The sequence below is a fragment of the Meles meles genome, chromosome 18 (assembly GCF_922984935.1).
Source record: "Meles meles chromosome 18, mMelMel3.1 paternal haplotype, whole genome shotgun sequence".
Taxonomy (NCBI): domain Eukaryota; kingdom Metazoa; phylum Chordata; class Mammalia; order Carnivora; family Mustelidae; genus Meles; species Meles meles.
Genome location: NC_060083.1, coordinates 19,027,724 through 19,052,293, shown reverse-complemented (window position 1 = coordinate 19,052,293; position 24,570 = coordinate 19,027,724). Strand labels below are relative to the sequence as shown.

The following is a 24,570-nucleotide window of genomic DNA, read 5'->3' as shown; positions in this document are numbered from 1 at the left end:
CTGGGTGTCTCAGTCAGTTAAGCGTCTGCCTTCAGCTCAGGTCTTGATCCTGGAGTCCTGGGATCGAGTCCCGCACTGGGCTCCCTGCTCAGCAGGGAGCCTGCTTCTCTCTCTGCCTGCCACTCCCCACTGCTTGTTCTTTTGCTCTCTCTCTCTCTGACAAATACATAAAATCTTAAAAAAAAACAACAAAACTACTTTTAGGGGTGCCTGGGTGTCTCAGTCGTTAAGCGTCTGCCTTATGCTCAGGTTTTCTGGGATCCAGCCTCACATGGGGCTCCCTGCTCAACAGGAAGCCTGCTTCTCCCTCTCCCATTCCCCCTGCTTGTATTCCTTCTCTCGCTGTCTCTCTTCCTCTGTCAAATAAATAAATAAAATCTTCAAAACAAAACAAAACTACTTAAAAAAAACTATTTATGATAATGGGTTTAATTTCTATTAGAAAATAATTTTTTTCCTGCATCTTTTGGGATACTGCATTCTAAAAGATGCTAAATAGGAGTTAGCCAACATTAAATACAACTTAAAAGAAATAAAGAAAGAAAGAAAGAAAGAAAGAAAGAAAGAAAGAAGCTGGAAGGTTCTACCCAAACTATTAGTGGGTGAATGCAAGGGGTCTGTGGCCAGGTCTGAAGGGATGGAGCAGTCCAGACCCTGTGAATGTTGAGAACTGACGAGCCAGGGATCCCCAACACAGGTTCCACATACCAATGAGAAATTGCTGGGTGTGCGAGCAAAACTGAGCAGAAGAGGAATATAGAATCAAAGAAAAGAGAAGGTCCGTTTACAAGTGGGGTAGGGGAGCAGAGCCAGGAGATCTCAGAAGGTGAGCTGCCATATGTTTATTTTTTTTTAATTTTTTTATTTTTTTAAGATTTTATTTATTTATTTGACAGACAGAGATCACAGGTAGGCAAAGAGGCAGGCAGAGAGACAGAGAGAAGCAGGCTCTCTGTTGAGCAGAGAGCCGGATGTGGGACTTGATCCTAGGACCCTGAGATCATGACCCGAGCCGAAGGCAGAGGCTTAACCCACTGAGCCACCCAGGCACCCCACATATTTTTAAATACAACACAAAAACAACCCAAGAGGGAGCCCCGAGCAGTTAGAAAACTTCCCAGAATGAGGGCCTCTTTCACAAAGTTCAGGAAAATTTCATTTACTTAAAAACAAACATCATAAAAATGTTGAGGGTGAAAGTCACACAAAATTACTATTCGAACAAAGAGAATAAGGAACAAAGTAACACCTTTCTAGGCAGTGAAAGTACTCCAGAAAGAGATACCTACAAAACAAACAAAACCTGCAACCTCTTACTTCCAAAGGAGCTGAAAGACATTAAGGAAATGACATCATCATCCACTTAAGTGAGTGTCATTATAATCATAACCTCAGAAATTACATGACACATTGGGAAAAAGAACAAAAGAAGGGGTAAAGTCATTGCAGAAAGGAAGACCCAAACTCGAAGAAGCACGAGAGTACACAGACATAATAAATAAGGCCTTCCAGATAACAGAAGGTCAAAAGGAAGAAAACTGTAACGCTCAAAAAAAGTAGGAGAAAAAAGAAGATAAGAGTAACTTGAGAGAAAATGAAAATATGAAAGAGGCATGGACTACCTTATATGTAGCAACAGGGGCCCCTGAAAAACAAAGCCAAAGCCGGGGAAGGAGCGAATACTAGAAATTATAATTGAAGGAAACTCTCCTAAAACAACAGCAGTAATTAAAGATCTGCACCTACCTATCGAAAGAACACACGCACACAGCGCACCTGAAGAATTGAGCCTGAATGATGGATAGCGAGGCATTTTGGTAAAATTGCTGCACTTTAAGAAGAAAATAACAAGGCAGAAGACCATGATTTAGGCATGCAGCCAAAAAAGAGGAAATGGCTTATAAGGGAAAGAAAAATTAGGTTATCAGACTTTCTGACAATATGCTTTATATTGGAAGACAATGGAGTAATGTTTTTAAGGTACCTAAGGAAAGCAAATACAATTCGGGGGTTTTATATCCAGAAAAACTGGTTGACATGTACAAAGGGCACAGGTAACTACTATACGCATGTAAGAACTCAAGGAAGAGTATTCCCAGGAGCTCTTCCCGAGGGATTTACTAGATAATAAGCTTCAGATAAGCGTAAAGTAGCCAGAGACACTGGTCTGAAGGGCTGGTAGTGAGCATTATAACACAGCTAATATAAAAATAAGATGAATGCGGACCAAAAGGCAGAGAGCATAGTCTGCAAGTCTGTATGATTTGAAAATTAGATACAGTGCGATAACTCAAGTTCAGGAGACAATAAGGGGACCATATGCAGATTAAAAAAGAACATTATATTTTATTATTTAATTAAGAGGGAGAGTGCGCAAGAGAGCGCAAGCAGGGGGACAGGCAGAGGGAGAAGGACAAGCAGACACTCCGTTGAGCCGAATAGATGCTGGTGGGGTATGATCCCAGGATTCTGAGATCATGACCTAAGCTGAAGGCAGATGCTTAACCCACTGAGCCAGCCAGGTGCCCCATATGCAGATGTTTTTTCCAATCATTTTCAGTAATCGTATTTGTGGTAGTAGCATTTGTATTGTTTTTCTGAGACTGCTGAGTGGGTAATGTGAGATAAAGCAAATGATCAATCATGGGGAATTCTAACCTTATTATCTCTTGCATCCTTAAGAAACCAGGAGACCCAGTTTGGCAGAAAGGAGATACAGATGTAAGAGGGAAGAGATTAGGTAAAATGCAGGAGTTGTGAATTTGAGTTTCAAGTATCCATCTCTGGAGTGTGTATATTTTCTAGCTCGGTCCAGTGAAAAGGTCTAGAAGCAATGAACACCTCTAGGACACAGATGGTTTCCCACCATAATTGAAATATTGTTTCCCACCATAAGAAATTGGGACTTCTTGAGAAATGTGTTTCTTTTTTTTTTTTTTAATTTTATTTACTCATTTAAGAGACAGAGAGCAGAGGGAAAGAGAGAGAGCACAGGAGTTGGGGGGAGGGACAGAGGGAGAGGGAGAAGCAGGAAGCCTGATGCGGGTGCTCAATCCCAGAACCCTGGGACCCTGACCTGAGCTGAAAACAGATGCTTAACCGACTGAACCACCCAGGTGTCCCTGTATTTCTTTTATTTTAAAATAAAAAGGCTTTTGTTTTATTTTAAAATAAAAAAGGCTTATGTCCCATATCTATATGGGACAAAGATAACATACCTATGAGGCCCCTTTGGTCACTGAGACCTCCACATTCCATTTCTGCCTGGGAGGACGTGGGTTATTGGGTCTAACATGAATTCCCAACGGAATATCCTTCTGCCTTTTAGACAGTTAAAGAGATTATTCCAAAGAACACGTAGAAGTCATGAGAGTAAACTATAGGCTTTTATTAGGCAGCCAAGAATGAGCTGAATAATAAAATAAAAATGGGCCCAGAGTAGAGGGCTCCCTGCATTTGACATTTCTACTTTATTCTAACCAGGAGCTCTCTGGGAGAGTCCCAGAAAATGTCATGAGAAATGTATATTTATAATGGTGGCTCAATATTGTTAGGTGAATTCTACCTTAACAGCCAATATGCAAAATTTCATGGTAATTGTGATATTTCCATCACAATATGTATTTCCATCACAATTAGGATTCTTCCCTTTAAAGGTGAGTTTGGCTTCAAGATTCCTTTAAATAGCAGCTGGCAGGAGAAGGTAAGCATTTGTTTACAGAACTGTAATTGCTTCAGTGTGGAGGGAGGCGTGGGCTGTTTAAGGATTGTGCCAGCCCTGGGCAAACAAGGCATAGTTACACAGAGAGGACCCATGGTTGGGAGGGCCAGGACGTGCATAACAATGCAAAGAATTAGGGAATGTCCTACCTTTCCTACTCAGGCCAAACCCCCAACTTTTCTTCTTCATTATCTTGGATACAGCAAAACAGAACTTACGCAAAGAAAATCAGGGTGATCAGAATTTCTGAATCACTATGTTGAGCACATTTTCTCATTATTCAAATTAGTCATAAAGGCTGTTTTTGCTATTTTGGGGTTCTTCAACATCTGAATTCCCTTCCTATGTTTGGAGACTTCTCTATGGTATGGAATTTGGTGAGAAGAGACTCTCACCCTAACAGCTGAAAAGTCCAATGACTCATTTTTCCAGTCTCCTTTGTGGTTAGGAGGCAGGCAGAGGACCTGGGTCCAACCAATCAAACACTCCAGACTTTGAGGCCAAGAAACAATGATGGTGGGGAATTCTGGAAGCAGTAGTGGAGGCGTGCAGAGGCATCCTGTTTCTACGGATGGGGTGGCACACCCATTTGTGCGAACTTCATTGTCTTGGGTTCAATGGTGGCAGAAACAGGATTTTCTCCGGTCTTGTTCTAGAGTGTGGGCTATCCTGCACAGCCTACCTGTGTTCCTGCTTATTTTCTGAGGATGATTCTATTCTACAGTCTTCTTGGCAATTTTTTGAGCAACTCAGTATCAACAAAGGTCTTTGCTTAAATCATCTGGAGTCTTTTTTTTCCTCCCTTCCTCCCTCCTTCCCTCCTTTCTTTTCCTTCCTTCCTTTCTTCCTTCTTTCCTTCCTTCCTTCTTTTCTTCTTTCTTTCCACTCTTTTGTAACTTTCAATTTGGAAACCTGGCTGATCCCATGGTTTGAGGCAATGTCACGATAAGCCACTTGGCATGAAAATGGACAAAACCTCAAAAAGGTAGATAAACTGATCTTCATGAGAAAGGAAGAAGAAAAGAATATATGCATATACAAATATGAATATAAATATATATTTGGGGGCTGAAGAAGGAGTGGAAAGAAGGATGGAAAGACAAAAGAAGAGAGGGTATGGAGTTACAACAACACAGCGTGAAGGACCTGTGAATGTTCTCAGAGATGGTTTGAGAGCATGTTAAGAATATCAAATGTTCTGGGGCGCCTGGGTGGCTCAGTGGGTTAAGCCGCTGCCTTCGGCTCAGGTCATGATCTCAGGGTCCTGGGATAGAGTCCCGCATCGGGCTCTCCGCTTGGCGGGGAGCCTGCTTCCCTCTCTCTCTCTCTGCCTGCCTCTCTGTCTACTTGTGATCTCTCTCTGTCAAATAAATAAATAAAATCTTTAAAAAAAAAAAAGAATATCAAATGTTCTATGTAAAGTTGCTTTAAGTGCTCTAGTGTAGATGACTTCCTCTTCTTTGGCTTCATGAGGTGTCTAGAATAAAGTATACTTGGGGTGCCTGGGTGGCTCAGTGGGTCAAAGCCTCGGCCTTCGGCTCAGGTCATGAGCTCAGGGTCCTGGGATTGAGCTCTGCATTGGGCTCTCTGCTCAGCAAGGAGCCTACTTCCTTCTCTCTCTCTGCCTGCCTCTCTGCCTACTTGTGATCTCTCTCTCTGTTAAATACATAAATAAAATCTTTTTTTAAAAGAATGAATTATACTCTATACTCATCAGTGCTTTGTGTGAGTGGGGTTTTGGGCATGTGGAAGGCAAGGAGATGGTGAGTTTCATAAGTGGGTTGTTAGGAAGCCAGACAGAAGATCGATGAGAAAAGCGAAGAGCCCAGAGTCAGAGGAGCACAAGAGAATTTAAGTCTGGCTGTACTTTGTACTTCAACCTGCAATGACTAAGGGCTCCAGTTTTTTCATAGTCACTGAGATCAGCAATTGTTGGTTTTTTTGATTAGAGATATTTTAGTAGATACAGAGTGGTATCTCTTTGTGGTTTCAATTTGCATTTCCCTAAAGACTAATGATATGCAGTATCTTTTCATGTGCTTATTAACAATTCTTTGGTTTCTTTGGTATTATGTCTACCAAAGTATTCTGCCCATTTACCTTTTTTTTTTTTTTAAGATTTTAATTATTTATTTCAGAGACAGAGAGAGAGCAAGAGCACAAGGTGGGGCAGAGAGAGGGGGAGAGGGAGATGCAGATTTTTCTATAAGCAGGGAGCCCCACTTGGGGCTTGATCCCAGGACTCTGGGGATCATGACCTGAGTCAAAGGCAGATACTTACCTACCGAGCCACCCAGGTGCCTCTAGGTCTTTTTATTTATTTATTTATTTATTTTAAAGATTTTATTTATTTATTTGACAGAGATTGCAAGTAGTCAGAGAGGCAGGCAGAGAGAGAGGAGGAAGCAGGCTCCCCGCTGAGCAGAGAGCCCTATGTGGGGCTCGATCCCAGGACCCTGAGACCATGACCTGAGCTGAAAGCAGAGGCTTAAACCCGCTGAGCCACCCAGGTGCCCCCCCCCCCCCGCCAGGTCTTTTTAAAAGTAATCTCTATACTCAATGTGAGACTCAAACTCACAACCTCAAGATCAAGGTTCAAAGGCTCCACTGAATGAGCCAGTCAAGAGCCCCTCTTCTGACCATTGAAGGAAAACGAACTGTTTGTCTTTTATAATTGAGTTGTAAGAGTTCTTTACATATTCTGAATAGAAGTCCTTTATATTACTTGCAAATATTTATATTGCAAATAGTCTCTCTTACTCTGTGGCTCATCTTTTCATTTTCTTAATAGTGCTTTTCGAAGAATAATTATTTTTTATTTAGATGAAGTCTAATTTGTCAAATTGTTTCTCTTATGCACCATACTCTTGGTGTTGTATCTATGAAGTCTTTGCCTAATGCAAAGTCAGAAAGATTTTCTTCCATAAGGATTTGTAGTTTTAGCTCTTACATTTAGGTCTGTTATCCATTTTGAGCTTTAATTTTCTTTAAATGGTTTTTTTTAATGATTCTATTTATTTTCTTTAAATGATTCTATTTATTTCAGAGAGAGAGAACACATGCACAAGGAAGCATGAGTGGGGGAGGGGGAGAGGCAGAGAGAGAAGCAGACTCCTCACTGAGAAGGGAGCCTGATGTGGGGCTCCATCCCAGGACCCAGGGATCATGACCTGAGCTGAAGGCAGACACTTAACTGATTGAGCCACACAGGCACCTCAGTTTTGAGCTAGTTTTTGTGTATCCTATGATGTAAGGGTTTAAATTTGTATGGAAGCACCATTGGTTAAACAGACCATCCTTACCCCACTGAGCTGAGTTGGCAACTTTGTCAAAAATTAATTGACCATCGAGAAAAGGATTTATTTTAGGACTTTCATTTCTGGTCCATTGATCTCTATGTCTATTCTTAGGGTGTCACAGTACCATACTTCCTTAATTTCTGTAGATGAATACTAAGTTTTGAAATCGGGTAGTCTAAATTTGTGCATTCACAAAATAGTTCTGTTTATTTGACCTCTTTTGCATCTTTATATAAACGTCATAACCAGCTTGTCAATTTCCTAAAAAAAGAACTTTGATAACTTTCTGGGGTTTGATTTGAAGTTATAGATCAGTTTGGAGAGAATACTGAGTCCTTCAAACCATGAACATGGACTATCTCTCCGTTTATTTAGATATTTAAAAATTTCTCTCAGCATTATAGTTTTTAGCAATCAAGTTTTGCACTTCTTTTGTTAAATTTATTTTTTAAGTGTTTTACTCTTTTTTATACCATTGTTAATGGGATTATTTTCCTAGTTTTTATTTTTGGATTGTTCATTGCTAGCATGTAAATATGCAACTGATTTTGAAACATTGATCTTGTATCCTGCACCTTTGCAAAATTTGTTCATTAGTTCAAGTCGTGGTTTTTTTCTGATAGATTTTATACATATACATACATACATACATACATACACACATACAGATAGGTTTTTCTACATATAGGATCATGCTGTAATAGAATAAAAAGTGTTACTTTTTCTTTTCCTGCCTGTGTGTTGCTAATTTCCTTGCCATGCCTTATTACAGTGGTTAGAATGTTCAGCATAATACTGAACAGGAGTTATGAGAGTTGCTGTGAGAAATATTCAGTCTTTCATCATTAAGTATTATATAAATTGTAAAGCTTCCATAGGTATCTTTTTTTTTTTTAATGAATTTGTACCAGTTTATTCAGCTTTATAAAGACATCACAAGTCAAGCATCAGGAGTATTGGCCCAGAGCTCCACTTCTGAAGACCCTGATGAAAACTCATCATCTATAACATCTTGTCAGGCTAGTCTTTGGATGGCAAGATATATAATGCATAAGTACCATATATCTCTTGTTTTCTAATATACAAGCTATTGAATTCCCAGTAATACTTTTTTTAAGCATTATTTATTTTTTGTAATTTATTTATTTATTTATTAACATATAATATATTATTAGCCCCAGGGGTACAGGCTGTGACTCTCCAGGTTTACACACCTTCCAGCACTCCCCATAGCACATACCTTCCCCAGTGTCCATAACCCAACCACCCTCTCCCTACCCACCACCCCCCCGGCAACCCTCAGTTTGTTTCATGAAATTAAGAGTCTCTTATGGTTTGTCTCCCTCCCGATCCCATCTTGTTTCATTTATTCCATAGGTATCTTTTATCTAGTGAGGAAGTTCCCTATATTTTTATTTTGTTGATTTTGTCAAATGCTTTTTCTGCACCTATTGTAATTATGTGGGTTTTGTTCTTTATCCTTTTGATATGGCATATCACGTGAATTGATTTTCACATGTTCAGCCAATCTTGCATCTCCAGGACAAATCCCACTTCCTCGGGATGCATAATCTTTTTAATATATTGATCAATTCAGTTTGTTAATATTTAAGACATTTTGCATTTATGTTTATAAAGAATATTGATCTGTAGGTCTTGTTTGTGGTTCCTTTTTCTGTCTTTGGTAGTAGGGTGATACCAGCGATATCTAACGAGCTGGGAAGTGTCCTCCACTCCCCTATTCCCTGAATGAGTTTATGGAGGATTGGTATTATTTCCTCTTTAAAAATGTGATAGAACGCAACAGTGAAGCCATCTGGGGCTGAGCTTTTTATGTGTATAAAAGACTTTTAATTATTAATTCAATTCCTTCACTTGTTAGAGCCCTAGTCACATTTTGCATTCCTTTTTGCTTCAGTTTTTGTAATCTGTGCCCATTTGCCTAGCCTTAATCTGCACAATTTTTTGCCATGTGCTGTCCAGCTGTTTATGTCTCTGCTTAGTTTCTTAAAAATTTCTTATTTTTATATTTTAGCTTGTCATCCTTGAGTCTTTTTTTTTTTTCCACCTAGCTTACTGGTCATCCAATGATTGGGGGGAGTTTGTGTTCAAACACCTCTAGCCAATAGGGCTACCCACCTCCTGCAGGTGATCTCTGTGTGGGCTGGGGAGTGCATTTAAAGGTCATGCAATTTTCAGCTTTGCCATGGTTTTTACTGCCCACCAGGCACCCACAGGTCCCTGATGTTTGAACAGCCAGGCCAGGCATGGATGTATAGAGAGCTTATCAAGCCCCCTGTAGTCTCTCATCTATCATTTCCAGGGTCTCCCTGTTAAACTTCTGGCTAGGTCTTGGGTCTGTGGTTTACCTTACCTGGGATCTCAACCTGAGACTAGGAGAGCTGCAGTTTCCACGTTCACAGCTGGCACAGGTCTGCCTTCCACTCTCCCTCAAGTCAGCCCCCTCTGGCTGTAAAGCTGCTGGTTTTCATGGCCAGCAAGAATGCCCTAAACTCCTGCTATTCCTACCTAAAGTTCCAGAGTTTTCAAATGTGTTGTTTGCCTTTGGCCAATTGCCAGACTTGAAATGGCTGTTTTTTGTTTTTGTTTTTGTTTTTGACAATTTTGTCTAGTTTTATAGCTGTTTTTTTGCAAAGAGGATTTGTTGATGTCTCACTCCTTTACAGCTAGAAGTTCCTTTAGTCTTTTAAAAGGTTGGAGGTGTGACCTGTCAGCTAAGCTTCTCCTTGTTTTGAAGGTGCTATTGGGCATTTGGAAGCCAGAATATAAGCCTTTTTTTTTTTTTTTTAAGTCAGAGCTAGAAATGATGCCAGGGAAAGTGTGAGTTGGAGCGCTGGAGAGACTGAGAGGTGAAGAGAGACCAGGAGGTGATGGAAAGAATGAGGAGTGAATGGGGCAGGGACACAGAGGGGTAGGGAAGAACTGAATTCATGGCCTATTGGAAAATATGGAATTCAAAAACCTTAAAAGCCTACTTTTTGTACCCTTAAGGCTCAACCTAATAGCCACTGTTTCCATTAGTGTTTCTCCCAGGGTCCTCCATGGTTTGAAGCTCCATTCTTCTAGGGGCGGGGTGGGTAGGTGTTAGGGTAGGTTGGGAATGTGCTGACTATGCCACAAGAAAGGTAGGGTGGCAGGGAATTTTGTGCTACTGGGAAATGGAAATGGCCTTCATGTCAGCATCAGTGAGGGGAGCGGGAGTTGCTGACTTCAACCTTAGCTCTAACTTTCACATAAAGATTTGGTCTTGATACTTTTAAACCAGGGGGTGGGCAGATTAAAGCATGCAGGCCAAATCTGGCTTGCCATCCACTTTTGTCAATAAAGTTTTATTGGTACTTTGGCCACACCCATTGTCTCCATATTGTCTATGGCTCCTTTTGTACAGTGCCCAGTATTGGGTAATTGTGAGAGACGGCATGGCCTGCAGGTATAACATATTTATTACCTGGCCCTTGGCAGAAAAAAGCCTGCTGCTCCTATTTTAAATTAAAACTGTAGTAGATAGGGGCGCCTGGGTGGCTCAGTGGGTTAAAGCCTCTGCCTTTGGCTCAGGTCATGATCCCAGGGTCCTGGGATCGAGCCCCACATCAGGCTCTCTGCTCCACGGGGAGCCTGCTTCCTTCTCTCTCTCTGCCTGCCTTTCTGCCTAGTTGTGATTTCTTTCTGTCAAATAAATAAAATATTAAAAAAAAAACTGTAGTAGATAACTTCCTTGAGGCATGATGATGTGGATAGAGCATCACGTATACAATCAGAAGATGGGAGGTGAAGCCTGGGCTATGCTACGCATCAGCAGTGACACCTGGGGAAGTGTTGGCTGTCTCTGGGCACAAATCCACTGGAAAATGGGAGTCAGATGACTTTTTCTATCCCTTGGGGTTGTTGTTCAAACCAACAGCCATATGAGAAAGCATGCTGCAACCAGGTGGCACCGTACATATACTGCTTATTTTGATGTTTACAGAACACTCATGTTGACCTTCTAAATCCCCTGTTTGGATCTCTTCTTCTCGTGGACTGAATACTGCATTATGTACTTTGTACTTTTCATGCGAAGTGTGTGATATAGCATTTTCTTAAGCACTTTCCTAGATTTGCAGAGGGAGCAGGAGACCATTTCTATTACAGAAGAGAGAAAGATGGGACAAGAGAACTCTAAGAAAACAAACCCCCTTGTGTTATAAGCATGCTGGTCAGCAGCAAAGAAATGGTTTGAAGACCACTTTTCTTCCCAAGGACAACCCCACCGAAGAGGACAAACATTTGAAGCTTAATCTCATGAATTATTTCTTTTCCCTTCAAGAGCCTGAACATGGTAAACCCTATTACACCAGCAAGGGTAATTTCAGTGGTTGACATGAAACTGAATTTTAGGTGAGAGTTTATTAATAATTGTAACCCTGAGTTATAACTCAGAGCCTGGAATTCCCAGTCTCTGTGGCTACAGCAAGAAAATGACTCCTTTAGGCATTTGGCCAAATTAGAGAGAAAGATTAGAATTCTCAGTGTGGATTCCTGACTGCAATGCTGAAGTCATTTGTAATCTGGCAGACCTTCTTAGTGGGGGAGGTTGCCAGTCTCCAGGTTCAGGAGATAAAGGCTACATTTTCTTCTCCACCTTGGTGTCTGCAGGTGAATTACTACAGAATGAGCTGTGATCCCTGCTCACTTTCTGCCTGCCCTGTGTGTTCAGGTCCTGACGTGTGAATGCATAGGATCCAAGGGAGTGTTGATTGTGTGTAATTGCCTACAATCACATGGCAAGGGAGAACTTCTGAGAGTCTGATGGGGCCAGAGAGGTGAAGACTAAGTGCATCTGAAGAAAAACAGAATCAGAGTCTGTCCCCGGTGTTGGATGTGTCCTGGGTGGCCTGCCTAGAGATGCCATTAACCAAGAGAAGTCAAGGGGGTCTGTCAAAGGAGGGTGTGCTTATTGGTATAACTATTTGTCAAAGTACTACTGGAAATGGAGATATCAGGAGACTGGACATAAATAGCCTGAGACAGGCATAAGCAGTCAGTTCTCCTAATGAGAGGGACTAGGTATCGGGAACAGAGAGAAGAGTGAGGTTCATTAGGGAGAGGAAAGCATTGGAAGGGGCTGTGAGTGGGCAAGGCAGGGTTGTTCAGAGAGGGACCTGTCAACACCAGGCATGATGAGCTAGTTCCCTTTTGGTTGAAAGCAGAAACTGTGTCTGGGCAACTTCAAGAGGGCAAAGAGGTTGGGAGACAGTTCCTCAAGGGATGACTGGAGCATCTTGTAGAACTGAAGGGCTGAGATGACCGCCAAGGATAAACCAGCATCGGGAATTGGATTATCATGAAGAAACCAGACCTCTTCCTCTCTCTGACTCTTGCCTCCTACTTCTCTTTATGTCTACTTTATTTTTATTGTTCACTGCCAAATGACATTTTTCACTAATCAGGCTGTGGCTGCTTGCAGCCGCTGACATAACACATCGTCTGCTCTGGCCACCTGAGGGGACTCAGTTCTTTTCCTGGAGCCAGACCTCCTTTGAAGGACTCTGATTGGCCCAGTTCTGGTCAGGTGACCATTGCTGGGCCAATCACCTGTGGTTAGGGTCCCCATTGAAAAGGCACTCAGCTCCTGTGATTAAAGATGGAGCTGGAGAAGCAGTAGTTCCGTGAAGGAAGGAATCTTCTAGAAAAGAGAGAAAGTGCTCCAGAGAAAGAACAGGGACCACTCTGGAAACGAAGAACTCTGGAGGTGGTGGTCCTGTGCCCCAGCCTGGAGCAAGGCAGGATGAGATCAGTCCCACCCCTTCCTGCTCTGTCCATCCAGCGACCGCTCTAGGAGCCCTGAGACTGAGGATGGGAATTGGGGCCACTGGCCAGAAGGAGGCAGGCATGATGGGCTGGGAGACAGCTAGAAGAGTGTTTACAGCTGGGTTCTTTTTTCACTTCCCCTTTCTGGAAGAGATGTGGGGATATATATTTTGCTTCTAGTGTTACTGTGGACTTGGGGGAGTTGAGGGCACCACAGGGGGACCAAGGAAAAGGCAGCAGGAACCTGGCTGCCAAGAGCTGGTTCTGGTGGCAGGAGGCTCTCTGGGAGTGGGTGAAGGTGGCTCTGTCCAGTCTAGCTTAACATGGAGGGAAATGGACCAGGATCTGAGCCATGGGGGACCCGCCTAGAAGAGAGAGTATATATTTGGCTTGATGTCTCCTGTGTGGTGCTGCTGGGTGAGGATTCCCTACTTTTCCATTTTCACCTTTGCTGGCATGCACTCACTATAGCTGCCTGACATCAGTGTAGATGGGCAGTGCTGGAGGAGTCACATAGGGACCACTTTGAAATATATGGAATGTAAGATGCTCCGGAGCAGAAGACGCCCTACCATAACTGTATGTGTGCAATGAATTTCCTTTCCCTCCTGTGGTCATCCCCACTTTTATCTGACTTTCAGAAGACAGAAGCCATTTTATTTTTGTTCTAAAGTACTCTTTTCCCTAGTTCTTCTATCAAATAATTCGTAGTTAGATGATAATCAAACACATTAATGCTATGGAAACGGAACTCCCTGCATGTCATTCGCTCACCCAGAGGTCTGATTTGATACCCCACCCTCCCAAATGCCTCACTCCAGTCATCTGCCTGACTCGTTTCTACTCATCTTTCATGTCCCAGCTCAAATGTTGCTTCCTCTGGGAAGCCCTCCTGAGACCCTCTTCTATCCATAATGCATTACTGTACATCATCTATTATGTTATAATTGCTTGTCTGTGCCATTGTTTCCCCCCTCAGACTGTGAATGCTTGAGGGCAGTGTAGTAGGCTGAATGGTGGCCCCAAAGATATTAGGTCCTAATCCCTGGAACCCGTCAGGGTTCCCTTATATGGTAAATCTTTTTTTGCAGATGTGAGTAAATTAAAGATTTTGAGAGGAGGAGGTGATCCTGGATTATCCCTGTGCATCCCAAATGCCAGGATAACCGTCCTTCTGTGAGACAACCAGGACACACAGAGGAGAAGGCAGTGTGAGGATGGAGACAGATATTGGAGTGATGTGGCTACAAGCCAAGGAATGCTGGCAGCTACCAGCAGCTGGAAGAGGCAAGGAATGAATTCTCCCCTAGAGCCTCTGGAGAGGGTGTGGCTCCGCCAACACCTTGATTTCTACCCACTGAAACTGCTTTCAGACTTCTGGCCTCCATAACTGGGAGCTACGAAATGTCCAGTTTTCAGCCATCAAGTTACTGGGAATTTGTAACAGTAACTATAAGACATGAACACAGGTAGGGACCATGTCTCTCCATCCCAGTACCTGATACCTACCCCAAATGGACCAGCAAGTGATGCAGTAGTTGTTGAATGAATGAGTCCTCTAGAAGGCAACCTTTGTTTCTTGTCTTTGTTTTGTTTTAAAGATTTTATATATCTATTTGACACAGAGAGAGAGACAGTGAGAGAGGGAACACAGGCAGGGGGAGTGCGCGAGGGAGAAGCAGGCTTCCTGCTGAGCAGGGAGCACTGCACGGGGCTGGATCGCAGGACTCCAGGATCATGACTTGAGCTGAAGGCAGACAAGGACTGCCCCTAGGCACCCCTAGAAGGCAACTTTTGAACCTAGCCTCTGTAAGGCATATTGAGGGGATGGAGGCTGGGTCTGTTCTTGATTCTGCCTCTCAGTCATCCCCACTTCCAAACACCCCAGTTGCCCTATCTTTACGTGAAGCAATCATATCTGCCCAGTAGAATGGTTTGGTGGGTTAAATGCAATGGCGGCTAGGAAAGCATTTTATAAACAGGTCATCATTGTTTTTCTTGTCCCTCCTGCCTGGTCCTTCCCGCCCCAAGCTAAGGATGACACAACCAACACAACTGAACTATCTCCTTGCCAGGAAGCATCTGTGTCCAACCCACAGTGGTCCAGATGAGGAAGAGCCTGATGGTGCCCTCAAGTGGGGGGCTCAGCTCCTCCTGATCTCCCTAGAACCAACTGCCTTCCTCCTTCCAGCCAGCTTTAGACATTCTTGCTGCTTAGAGGCCAAGACCTTCTCTAAGACTGTCATCATCTGAAGGCTTTGAGGCTTCCAGGCAGCTTCCTGATGCCACCATCCTATCACCTCTTTGCTTCTTGTCCTCTGAGCATGCCTCTAGAGACCCCATTCTTGCTCAACAACCTTGTTGGAGTTATCTGGACACAGCTGTGTTTTCAAAGCAACTCCCTCCATCACCTTCCCAGGAAAGTATAGTGGTCCACATGAATGACATTCTAGGTAATTGGAAACCACTTTTTTTGTATGAAAAAATAAATCAGAGTTGCTGATTCTAATGGAAAGTTTCCCATATAGAGAGCATCAAAGATCTTCTTACTCTTTGGATCAGGAATTTCATACCTGGGTTCCAAAGCTACATAAAGGGATTCACAAAATAACTCTACTGCTGCATTTTCTGGATAAGCTGAAGCTTAAAAATAGCTGAACCATCCAAAATAAGGGGCTGCTTTAATAAATGGTGGCAAGCAGCTAAATAACTATTCTGAAGACGCTAGAAATAATATATATATATACACCTATATATAAACATATACATTATATATAAATTATATTAAATATATAAATGCATATAATAGATTCCTAAATGTTATGTCTTTTTCTTCTTATGACTTCTCAGTAAAACTCCATACCATATATCCAACTGCTATCCTGACATGTTGTCTCATCTACCTTATCCTAGGATTCCCAAAATTAGCATGTCCCCAAATCAATCTTTTTCTCTATCCTGGAAAACTGTTAAACTAGCAAAAAAATTTCCAGTCATACAATAAACTCTCAAACACCCTTTCTCAGGATTTATCAATTGGTAAATTTTTGCCATCAAATGGAAGGTTTGAACCCCCATCCCCGTCCTGCCCCCCACCACTGGAATCCACTCCTTTCTAGGACTCCATCTCTCAGTTCTCAGCACGCCTATAAACATTGTTGATCTTGCTTGGGATTTGTTTGAGACCCATCCCTCTTTCTCTTCCCCCTCCATAAAACCAACCCCCAATCTTATTAATTCTGTCTTAAAAATAATCAAATCCCTTCACTCCTCTGCATTCCTGCTGCCATCCTGGATCCAAGTCACCAACATTTCATTCTTGGACTGTTGCAATTGCCTTCCAATTACGTCCCTCTTGCCCTCTCTTTAATCCATTTTTATTCGGAGTAGCTACAGTTTTCACTTTGAAACATATCCAATTGTATCTGCTTCTTGCTTAAAATGCCCAATGGTTTATCCTCAATGGCTTGTTTGTTGCTGTCCCTGACTTCTTTCATGCCACTCAGCCCAGATGAGGTCCTCTGTTCTGTACCCCCACACTACTTTCTCTCTTCCCTTCTTCACATTTCTCATAATTCTCGTCACAGAGTAATCCGTAGGCACATGGGTGGGCTGCCACTGTCCCCTATAGGGAGTCCGCAAAAGCAGGGATATTGATGGTATTAGTTACAGCTGTTCCTCAGAATCATCAACATCATTCAACATCATCTACATAGTAGCTGCTTAACACACATTTGTTACGTGAATGAATACACAGGAGCATTACTACAACTCTTGTAGTGAGCAGATTTGACTCTGCTGTGAAATCAAAACCTGGAAAACCAAGTTTGAGTGGCATGTAGACCCAAAGCAAAATAAATAAACAAACAAATACACACTGACCGCCAACATATTTGCACATTAGTATTCAGATTCCATACCACCTGCTTGCTTAGACGTAGTGAGGACTAGTAGAAGGAACCTAACTTGGGTCATCCTGCAGATCTGGACTGGCCTGCTCCCTGGTTGTAAATCGTGGGCATGTTCTTGGTTTCTTTGGGCCTCTGTTTCCTGATCTATGAAATGGGTACATCAGTATCTATCTCAGAGAGCTGCCGTGAGGTTTAAATAAGATGGTCTCACTCTTGGGGCACCTGGGTGGCTCAGTGGGTTAAGCCTCTGCCTTTGGCTCAGGTCATGATCTCAGGGTCCTGGGATCGAGCCCCGCAATGGGCTCTCTGCTCCGCAGGGAGCCTGCTTCTCCTTCTCCCTCTGCTTACCTCTCTGCCTACTTGTGATCTCTCTGTCTCTCTCTCTGTCAAATAAATAAATAAAATCTTTAAAAAAAAAAAAAAGATGGTCTCGCTCTTGTTTCCATCACACTCTGGTAGCTTGGTCGGGAGTTTACACACACTTACGCTGTCCCTCTTCCCCAATAATTTGACCTGCTCAAAATCCAAAGAAATGGAAAGCTTAATGGTGGAGTTAGGTTTCATAGGCTATCTGTCTCTGAGAATTGATGTTTTCTTTGTTGGGAGGGGTGTGTGTGTGTGTGCATGTGTGTGTGTGCATCCACATGTGTTTGCAATGGCTTTTAGCCAGGAAAGAAGAACCAGGAGGTTCACGTGTGTGGTATACTTGTAAGGGGCTCAGGTTTGCTTGACCAGGTATCAAGATAAAAAATATAAAAATATTTTGTGAGGGGCACCTGGGTGGCTCAGTGGGTTAAAGCCTCTGCCTTCGGCTCAGGTCATGATCCCAGGGTCCTGGGATCGAGCCCCACATCGGGCTCTCTGCTCCACAGGGAGCCTGCTTCCTCCTCTCTCTCTGCCTGCCTCTCTGCCTAAGTCGTGATTTCTCTCTGTGAAATAAATAAAATATTAAAAAAAATATTTTGTGAACACCATCAGGCTCTTTATTAATGAAGGCCCTCCAAATTAGACAACACTACATATCAGTATTTAGCACAAGGAAGGTAAAGTCTCATAAAGTATCATGGCCTTAATGTCTCACTGCAGAAGTACTGTGACCCCTTTCAGGGACATGTTGTTAGGACGCTTCTCAAACAGGCTCACGGACTGTTGCTAATTCACACTTACGGGCTTTGACTTTCCTTTCCTGCTGAGTATCTCACAGCCTTCCTCCCTTTCACTGGTTCTCAAGTGTGTGGATGAGTGCATGGGGGTGGGGAGGACTTTGGGTTATACCCCTGTGTAAAAGAAGGTCTGTGACTTCAGATGTAGTGGCATGCTGGTATATGTGGGTTACAGCCCGTCGTTGAGGATAACCCTCTCCTTCTTGCAAAGCAGTTTTCCATAGACACACACATACACACACACACACACACACACACACACACACAGAGGCTGATTTTCCATTCTGAGTCTATGGTCTTATTTTTCTACAATATCTCCTATTTTGGGAAATGTCCCTGTGCCACAGATTTCTCTGAGGGAGGGTGTTGGAATCCAGGGCCAGAAACCGCCTATGGGTGGGGGAGGATTTCCAGAAAAGGGGCGGGGGGGGGGCACACGGGGTATGAAAACAGGACGTGCTCTCAGGGGAAAAGGGTATAGTGTGTGCCCATGAGGGCACCTCCAACTCCCCATGAAGGTTATTAAATTTTGTATTTTTTTCCTTGGTCTATGATGACAGTCCTAGGATATGTACAGTTGTTGTTGTTTTTTTAAGCTTTACTGAGATACAACCCATCTATAAAACAATGCATTTATTTAAAATGTGCAGTCTGATGCACCTTGACATCCACGTGTCAAGTGACACCTGGGACACTGTCATCACAGTTAATATCGTATCCGTCATCCCCCACAGTTGACTTGTGCTCCCTTGTAATTCACCTCCACCCCCAACACCACACCAGGTAACCACTGATCTGCATTCTGTCACGAGAGATTCGCTTGCATTTTCCACGCGTGTATATAAACGTAGTCATACAGCAAGTAATTTCTTTTGGCCTGACTCTTTTCACTTGGTGTAATTATTTGGCGGTCCCGCTATAGCGTTGCATGCCATAACAGTTCATTCATTTCTTTCCCTCTGTGCTCATTCCACAGTTTGTTTGTCCATGTTGATGGACATTTGGGCTGTTTCCAATGGTTGGCTATTACAAATCCACTATGGACATTGGCATTCAAGCCTTTGTGTGAAACTACGCCGGAATACCCAGTCTTACATCTTCCTCTCCTCTTGTGGGGACATTTCTTTTAGTTGTCGCCAACCTTTGCAAAGCCTGACACAACCAGCCAGCCTTCCATGGTGGTGTTCTGGGAAATAAAGGGACAGGAAGGGGCAGGGTGGCTGGCCGCATGCTCACCATCCACAGCGCTGGTTCTGTGCGGTGACCAGCAGTGTTTGAAACAATGGCCCAGAGCAGAAACTGAAGGTAGCCTAGAGAGAGCCCACTACCACAAGGACTTGACTCAGACACCGCCGTGAGGCAAAACCCCTATAACTTTGGGTAGACGCACTGGTGGGGACAGGCTGACACTTGAGAGACGTATAAAAGATGCCAAACCCCTTGTAGGCACCTGATGCATCCGAATTCCCTTCTGCTACTTTTACTTCCTTGATTGCTTGGCTTGTAGGTCCTAGGTGGTTTTCTCGATAACTAGGATTTGTAGGTAAATAATGTGTCATCCAGGGTGAGCACTGGGGCCTCCTTTCCTTTTTTTCTTTTTCTAGCTTTATTGAGATGTTATTGACAGGCAACATATGTAAGTTGAAGCTACCCAACGAGAAGATTTGATACACATATATACTGCAAAATGATTACAACAGCAAGTTTAGTTAACACCTCCGTCCTCTCACATAATTACCATATTTCTGGTGATGCTAACATTTAAATGTATTCTCAGCATCCTGTCCAAGTAACCTCTTTGATGCTTGCTAACTTATGCCACGATCTTCCATTCTCATCAATTTCAGGACCCCCCCAGAAGGCGAAGGAACAATGAAACTCAAGCCCCTGTGGTTTCATTTACATCTCACAAGCACCCAGATATGTAAAAATATATGGAGGACTCAGTAAATGTGCCCACTTTCATCTAGTTGCTCAAGACTGTCTCCGTGAAAGCATGCTAGCTTTGTGCAGTCCTTTATCACAGACTGTCAGAATCGCAGGGGGCTTTGCTGGCCACCTTGTCAAACTGCGTCATTTTCAAGAGGAGCCTGCAAGAGCTCAGAGAGGTGAGGCGCCCTGCCCAGGGTCACAGAGCTTGTTAGCAGTTGGCTTGCAGGAGGAACCCAGCCCCCAGGCTCCCAGTCCCCGCTGCTCTCTCCATCCCAACTTCCTCAATCCCCAGTTCTCATTTAGTTTTTCTGAGCTTAATATGTTTTCCTTGAATTGATTTTTCTCCTCTGCCTCATCCGTTACCTTCAAGGTTATTTTTGGTGCTCCTCTCTACGTCTTTCATTTTGCAGACCGATTTCCCAGGCTTTGCTGAGGTTGGCGGCACTTCCTACCTCAGGGTCTCTGGCTTTCATTACGGTTCTGTTCCCTCCCCACTATATTGTCTTCCTGGGGCCTATAAAACAGGCCGGGGCCCCAAGACCGCTTAATTCCATCTCCCCACTCCCTTGCAGCCCCTGGGATGCTGCTAATGCCCATGATGGACTCTCCCCACCCCCTTCTGTCTATTCCCAGCTTGCGACGTCTGCTCATAATGACAACCCTAGGAGCTCATCCTTCAGAGAGAATTCAAGGCTGCACCAGCCACTGGGTAGTGACTACCAATACATCTTTCTGATGGCATTTCTTTTCTCCGCCGGGTTTTTACTGTGTGGAGATGCGTCTATCTGGGATGATACCTTCTCTCTTAAGTATGTGGTGGGCGGGGTGTCTGCCAGGTGCTTGCAGGGAATGCTTGCTAGAGTACGGATTGCTTGGGGCTTGTGTGTGCAGATCGAAAGAGAACCGAACTGAGCATCCTTCCAGACACCAAGGTTCTGGCCGCAGGCTCTGGAGAATCATAAAGAAAGGAATCAAAGGGCTGGGTAAGAACGACCCTCCTTGCAAAGCCCCGCTCTGTCACCAATGCAGGCAAGCCTGGATTTCCTCATCTGTGAAATGGGGATGACAGTCACCCACGGTCGGTTTTGAACGGAGTACTAAATGTGGCGAAGGACCTCAAAATTTTAGCCGAGAACCAGACACGTTCTACTGAAGTCAGAAAGGGACTGTTTCCCCCCTGGGTTCCCTGCACAGTAGCTGTTACTCCCAGGTGCGTTCATGAATCACTTTCAGCTTCCATTTACTTAACTGTGATGTGGGGGAAATGAGTGTCCTCCAAATTAACTGATGGCGAGGTTGGTACACAGAAGTATGTAAAGTACGTGAAGTCACTGCTCAAAAAATAGTAGCCATCTTCAAGTGTCCAATAAATGCTACTTCCTTTTCCCTTGCAAATTTAGCTCCCAGCCTTTATTTTATTTATTTAACTATTTGTTTGACAGAGAGAGAGAGAGAGAGAGAGAAACACAATGAGAGAGGGAACACAAGCAGAGGGAGTGGGAGAGGGAGAAGCAGGCTTCCCGCTGAGCAGGGAGCCCAGTGTGGGGCTCCATCCCAGGACTCTGGGATCATGACCTGAGCCAAAGGCAGATGCTTAATGACTGAGCCACCCAGGCACCCCAGCCCCCAGCCTTTAAAAATAAACTAGTGGGTACAGAACTTGAGCATCCTTTGGGAAGCTCGTGAGTTAAGCCTCCATTAAGTACTTTTACATATCCTGATATTTACAGAGTGTGTGCTCTGTAGGGAGAAACTGCAAACTCTGTGGCGCTCAAAACCCAACTGAGTGGCAAGTCATTAGGCAAATGATTTGAAAACAATTTATCACCAGAGCCAAAACAATCCATTGTAAATTGAACAGCCGCTTCAACAATTCAATTCTACATCCATTTATTAAGCACTTACTAAAGGCCATGCATAAAGATAAGCAAGACCTCCAGGAGCTTACACTCTGTAGCGGGATTATTAATAATATGCCGATGATGATGAGGGTGTCGGCGATGATGATGATGGTGATGATGAAGGCAGCACCTCCAAAACCGTAATAGCTACAGTAGATATGACTGACACTGACTAAGCGCTCTGCATGAATCATCTCATTTAATTCTCATAAGAACCGCTTGAAATAAGTAGGTGGGTGAAGAAAAGGCAGCTCAGAGAGTTTGTAATTTACCCAATGCCACACAGCTTCTAGGCAGCACGGTTACATCTCAGACTCAAGTGTGACTAGTGTCAAAGACCTTGCCCCCATCCACTAAGTGTGCCCTTCCAATGGACCAGTTATAATGGAGGAAAGAGTTATGTGAAGGTGGTAGAGGGCAAAGTGCACTGGGGGAGAGGAGTGGGTGTCCTGAGTGTGACTGGGTTGAGGGCAAAGCAGGAATTCAATGGTAGGGGATGGAGTAAAGAGGCTTCCAGATGTAAAGAACAGCCTGACCAATACAAAGGGGTCTCTGCACTCTTGGTATGGCTGGGAAACAAAAGCAGGTGGGATGGTTGGAGGGGGAGATCTTGTGGAGAGCTTTCAAGTAAAGCCCAAGTGGGTGTAGCCTGGGGGGTCTTTGGAAGCTGAGCTTTCGAGAGGCAGTGCAAAGGCTGGGAGGCTTCGTGGCACTTGTTTTATTTTGTCGGCCTAGAAGATTCCTTCAGGATCCACAGGGAAAGATACTTTTTCATTTTGATTTCTGGAGCTTCTTCACATGTCTGACCTGGGAGCCAGAAGAATTGGGTTTTATTGAAAAGTCAAAGCCACAGTGGGTTCTGAGGTCCCCTTGGTTTGGATCCCATCTCTATCAATTCCTGGTTACGTGACTTTGGGGGTGTTAGTTAACACTCCAAGAGCCCCAGACTTCTCCACAAAGTGAGCTTGTTGACAGACTCGGACAGATTAATAGAGGTAAAGCATTTAGAACAGAGCCTGGTTACAAGACGAGCACTCCTAAAATCGCATTAGAATTCTTGGCCATGGGTCGGCTACCAATTGGCCACATAACTTTCCCTATCTGAGCATTGAAATCCTTATCAATTAACGAAGGGATCGAATATTACTTCTGTGACCCCTTCCCGTCTACAATGGATTCATTCCAAGAAGCTCCTTTGGTGAAGAAGACCAAGAACAAAACAACTTTAGATATTTCCTTTTCTGATAAAAACAAAGAACTAGAATAATTCTGGAGAACGGATCAAGAGTCCTGTCTAACAGAGCCTTCCAGCAAGACCAATGGCCTCATCAATGGTCAGCTTCCACGTTGTCAATGGAGAGCTACAAAAGGCGTCTTCTGGTTAGACAATTGAAACAACCTGTCCATTCTAGAAACCTCATTACAAGCTTGTTCATCAGTTTCTTTCTTTCTTTCTTTTTTGCTGACCCAGGGGTCCTAAAATTATTCAAGCATTTTTTTAAAAAGATTTTATTTATTTATTTGTCAGAGAGACAGAGAGAGCACGAGCAGGCAAAGTGGCAGGCAGAGGCAGGGAGAGAAGCAGGGCCCCCTCCTGAGCAAGCACCCCAATGCGGGACTCGATTCCAGGACCCTGGGATCATGACCCAAGCCAAAGGCAGCGGCTTAACCCACTGAGCCACCCAGGCATCCCTTATTCAAGCATTTTGATCAAGACATGGTTTGCCTTTCCTATCTCTTGCCTGCTAGGCTGGCTTCGGGGTCAGCTGTCAGTGACTCACCGCCTGCGACTTAATCACGTCCCCATCACCCGTGCTCTGGTTCTGTATCTGGCGTGTTTGTGTTCGGACAGGCTGTGTGGTTCCCGTGTGCTACGTCTGAAGCACAACCTGCCACGGACAGGCCGCCTCCCGGGAGACGCACACAGGATCAGGATATCTAATTCATCCAGTGAATATTTAGCTCATTAAACAGCAATAGATCCAAACAGAAAAAATGGAACTGCGCACATCATTAGAGCTAAATAGGTTTCCTTCCTCTGTCTTAGCTTTATTTTCTGAAGGGAAATGTAAGGAATTCGGCATACCGACAGGCTCATTGCTGGAGCCAGGGGTGGGGGGGGGGGAAGCTGAAAGCATCCAGGCAGAGAGATAAAAGGAGATTGGCTCCAAGCAATATCCCTCCTTGCAGGAAGTGAGTGGTGGTGAATCCATATTTCTACATAATAAGCTGTTCTGCAAGGGCCAGAGCCTCCCTTCATCAGCGCAGGGGAGGAATGTCGTGCGGGTCTGGCTGTACCCATGAGGGTGAGGTCACTATCCCTGCTGGTCTCAGGGACAGCAGCTGGCCCGCAGCTGTCTACCTCTGTCTAGGCTCTCCTTTTGCTCCTTTTAGCCTGCAGAAGGAACACTTGCCTGTGGGCTGTCACCCCAGTGTGGCCCCATAGCTGGGAAGTGACCGTCTCTTTGTTAGTCTTTATTAGAGTGGTAGGGATATTAGGAGGCATCAAGTTCGTTTAGTCCTTGGTTTGTGGTTACAGTTTTCATGACCCCAAATCTTATGGGGACTGGAAATGATTAAAAAAAAAAAATCCCAGGTTTTTTCAGTATATGCAGTCTTACTCAGATTTCTACAGTTGAGAACCCAGCTAATGGCTTCCATAGTTTTGTTGTTTTGCTTGCCTTCGACACGTCTGTGTCCCACTTCATTCAGTCCACAATGTCCAGATTTGCTTTGGGGGACCCCCTTCCCTCTACCATTAGCTCCTGTATTGATCTCCCCTGTCAACATTAGGGGTGAGCTCAGATTGACTTGAGCCAATCGGCATGTCCT

The 24,570-nt window shown here is 43.9% G+C and overlaps 1 protein-coding gene across 1 annotated transcript in view; it reads right to left on the bottom strand.

Annotated features, from left to right (window-relative positions):
• ASIC2 (acid sensing ion channel subunit 2) overlaps window positions 1-24,570 on the bottom strand; it is a 978,722-nt gene that overhangs the window by 386,152 nt on the left and 568,000 nt on the right. The window lies entirely within an intron of this gene.